A 4,439-nucleotide genomic window follows, 5' to 3' on the forward strand; every position below is an offset into this window, starting at 1 on the left:
AAGATAAATTTCATAAAGATCTCTAATTTTTTTGTTGTTTTCCATTAAGCCTAACTAGTGAAATAAAAACAAGAAACAAAAAGATGCAATTGCAGGATCTAAAGGAAATAGCTTCGTGCACTCACACACCGGCAACAATGCTAGGAAATAGCTTAGTAGTCGGAGGATGTGAATACCTTTTACCTTACCTCCCCGGCAACGGCGCCAGAAAATAGCTTGATGTCTACGCACGCTTTTATTCCTGTAGACAGTGTTGGACCTCCAAGAGCAGAGGTTTGTAGAACAGCAGCAAGTTTCCCTTAAGTGAATCACCCAAGGTTTATCAAACTCAGGGAGGTAGAGGTCAAAGATATCCCTCTCAAGCAACCCTGCAATTACGATACAAGAAGTCTCTTGTGTCCCCAACACACCTAATACACTTGTCAGATGTATAGGTGCACTAGTTCGGCGAAGAGATAGTGAAATACAAGTAATATGGATGATTATAAGTAGTAATTACAATCTGAAATAAAGATTGCAGCAAGCAAACATGTAGCAGAACTTGTTGGAAACGGTGTTTCAATGCTTAGAAACAAGGCCTAGGGATCCTACTTTCACTAGTGTACACTCTCAACAATGATCACATAATAAAACTACTCTACACTCTCTTGTTGGATAACAAACACCATTCATTGTGTAGGGCTATAAAAGCACACCTCAAGCCGGAGTAAACAAGCTCCACAACATCCGGAGTTCATATTTAAGTAACCTCTAGAGTGCATAATAGACCGTTGCAATTTAGACCGAGTACTAACATAGCATGCACACTGTCGCCATCAGCTATGAAAGGGGGAATAGATCGTATCAATACTATCATAGTAATAGTTAACTCGATAATCTACAAGAGATTACAATCATAACCTATGCCAAGTACTACATGATGCACACACTGTCAACATTACATCATGGAGGAGGAATAGAGTACTTTAATAACATCACTAGACTAGCACATAGATTAATAGTGATATAAAGCTCATGATCACATAAAGATCACATGGGAGAGAGAGATGAACCACATAGCTACCGGTAGAGCCCTCAGCCTCGGGGGAGAACTACTCTCTCCTCATCATGGGAGATAGCAACGGCGATGAAGATGGTGGTGGTGTCGATGGAGATGACTCCGGGGGCAATTCCCCGTCCCGGCAGCGTGCCGGAACAGAGACTTCTGTCCCCCGAACTTGACTTCGCGATGGCGGCGGCTCTGGAAGGTTTTCCGTATCGTGTCTTATCTTTTTAGGGTTTTCGCGACGGAGAGACTTTATAGGCGGAAGGGCAGCCTCGGAGGGGTCCTGGGGGACCTACACACTAGGGGCGCCCCTCCCCTTGGCCGCGCCACCATGTGGAGTGGGGTCCCCTTGGCTCCCCTCTGGTCCCTCTTCGGTGCTCTGGAACCTTCCGTGGAAAATAGGACCCTGGGCGTTGATTTCGTCCAATTCCGAGAATATTTCCTTTGTAGGATTTCTGAAACCAAAAACAGCAGAAAACAGCAAGTGGCTCTTCGGCATCTCGTCAATAGGTTAGTTCCGGAAAACGCATATAAATGATGTAAAGTGTGTATAAAACATGTGAGTATCATCATAAAAGTAGCATGGAACATAAGAAATTATAAATACGTTTGAGACGTATCAATGGCCGGAGCACGCAACCTGCTCGACGATTTGTCGGCCGAGCGCGCGCCGCCTCCGATGCAGGCCCCTCTGTCCTACACGCAGACAGTGCCGACCACCATGCCCTATGCTTCAACCGAGCAGGCTCCCCAGCCACCTCCCATTGACACACAGCAGGACAGCACTGCCTGTCCCGGCAACATTAACATCGATGACGAGTCGTTGTTCGGTCAGGAGCTCATGCAAGCCGCAGCTGCACAAGCTGGAGGTCGCCGCGTAAGCAAAAGAACCAGCAACTACACGGAGAAGGAGGACAAGGTGCTCGTCGATGGATGGTTGACCATCGGGCAAGATGCATTGACGGGTGCCGAGCAGAAGGGGACCGCATTCTGGCGCCGGATCTATGATTACTTCCATGAACATCGCAAATACGGACATGAGCCATTTGAGAGCGACCGCAGCGAGATATCGCTCCAAAAGAGGTGGGGAGCAATTCAAACGGAATGCAACAAGTTTCAGGCGGCGTATGAACACGTGAAGCGGATCCCCGTTAGTGGCATGGGTGTGAAGGACTTGGTATGATTCTTAAACCTCAACTTAGTCATCCAATGTTTGCACATATGTTTATCATTATTATCTTGCTTTGCTCTAGGTGTGGCAAGCTTTGAAATGGTACAAAGGCAACAATGGAGACAAGACCTTTGCCTTCCCTCATTGTTGGAAGCAACTCCAAGGCACCCCCAAGTTCCATGAGGGGTTCGAGGGGTACATGGCGACCTTGACTGGCAACAAGACCGCCAAAGATCCCACGGTCATTGACCTTGATGGTGGGCAGCCTTGCGGTAGCTCCGCTTCTCGTGCAAATCGTCCTCGCGGCCACAAGGCAACCAAAGCCGACTTGAAGCGTGATGCCTCGTTCATGCTATTGTTTGGCACTTTGAAGGAGATGCATGCCGACAGAGAGGTGTCCACGGACAAGAGGGATGAGAGAAGGCGCCGGGAGAAAGATGGGGACAGGAAGAACTACTTCGATGTCCAAAAGAAGAAGCTTGAGATTGAAGAGGTCAAGGCCAAGACCAAAGCTAGAGAAATTGAGCTCAAAGAGAGAGAAATTGAGCTCATAGCAATGGCAAGAGCCCAAGAGGTGGAGTTGAAGGCGAAGGAAGTTGAGCTCAAACAGCAAGCCGAGGACAACCTGATCATGAACGCCGACTTGACCAACATGAGCGAGGCGAAGAGAGCTTGGTTCGAGAAGAGGCAGAAGGAGATCCTAGAGCGCCCAAATTGAGTTGACAATCTCAATTTGTAATTTTTATATTTCTTCGAACTATGCCACATTTCATTTCTTCATCATGCAACAGTTTATTTGATATTATTCTATAATTTCAAGATATTATTCTATATTTGTTAGATACTATTTATAAGTATGCGTGGCCAGATGGCCTATTTCTCAAAGAAATATGCCAAATGGCCAAATGGGTGGCCGCTGCGTTGGGCGCAGGGCGCGACCCAAACAGACGCGCGGACGCGGGCCTCCGTCCGCGCGGCCACCCAAACTGCCCAAAACGGACGGCCCAGCGCGTCTGTTTGGGTCGCCCGGTTGGAGATGCCCTTACTCAAAGCACTTATCAGCTCAACGCCTATTAATGCCAGATGGAAGCCTTCAAAATGTACGTACTATCCAGCGGGGAACTACGACTAGGGAACTCGCCATCGCTTGCAGGGACGGTGTATATCGTTGACGGTGCGTGGAAGCCTATGCAAGGACAACAGACAACACCAGCAGGAATTGGCATCTTAATTCAAAACCCAGACTGCAGCAGCAAAATCATCTCAGCAATGTCACCTCGCTTCATCTGCTCTTCAAGCCAAAGCTCTTGGGATTCAGCTTGCAGCCAAAATTGCTGAATTGATCTTGGGATTCAGCTTGAAACCTGTCTTTCTAACCGATAATACCACGACTCAACCAGTCTCTAGACGGATATGCGGGGGGCTCTCGTGACCTTGGCGACGCGGGGTGAGCTGCCGCCGCCGGCGGCCTGATCTCCCCCGTCCGGCCTCCTCTCCCGCAGCTGAGTCCAGATCATGCATCGTCTGCTCCTCCTTTTCCCTCCGAGCTCGGCTTCATCCTGGTGCCGCTCCTGAAGCTTCGCCCCGACGTCCGCCGCCTCCCCCCGCTGGTTCGCCGCCGGAGCTTGTCCTCATGCGCCGCCGGAGCTCGTCCCCGTCGCAGATCCTCGTCGGCCACCCGTCCTCGCCCTACACGACCGCTGGCCGCTCCACCCGTGTGCGGCATGTAGCTGATGGGGCTGCCCACGGAGCAGCGGCCTTGGAGGCGACGGTGGACGTCACGCCGCCGCCGCCCTGTTCCCCCTCCGCCGGCCGTCTCTGCCTCTGCCGCATCAAGCACCAGCCTCACCTCGACGTCCTCGCCCCGTGATCGCCCTGCTGCCCTCGCTGTGGAGGCGTTCGGGCCTCAGGCAACCCTGTCTGCTAGGCCAACTTCTCTGCCTCCGGAGCCCGCTGCCGTGCTTGCTACAGCCGCCCTCGATCGCCGCAGGTCTGACCCCGCCGTTGGTGGGCAGATGCGTCGTGCTCGTCGCTTCCGCAAGCCTGTGTTGGCGTATCCTCCCTGCGAAGAGTTGCGTGATCCTGCCGTGGTGGTTGAGGGTCTCGGATGCCTGTCGCTACCGCCGCTTGAGGTGTTTCCCCAAGCTCCCTCACCGTCGTTGCCCGTCATGAACGACGATGTCTCCGGTGTTGCCCAATGCTCCGTCGGGGTGTGCGATGGGG

The sequence above is a fragment of the Lolium perenne genome, chromosome 4, assembly GCF_019359855.2.
Source record: "Lolium perenne isolate Kyuss_39 chromosome 4, Kyuss_2.0, whole genome shotgun sequence".
Taxonomy (NCBI): domain Eukaryota; kingdom Viridiplantae; phylum Streptophyta; class Magnoliopsida; order Poales; family Poaceae; genus Lolium; species Lolium perenne.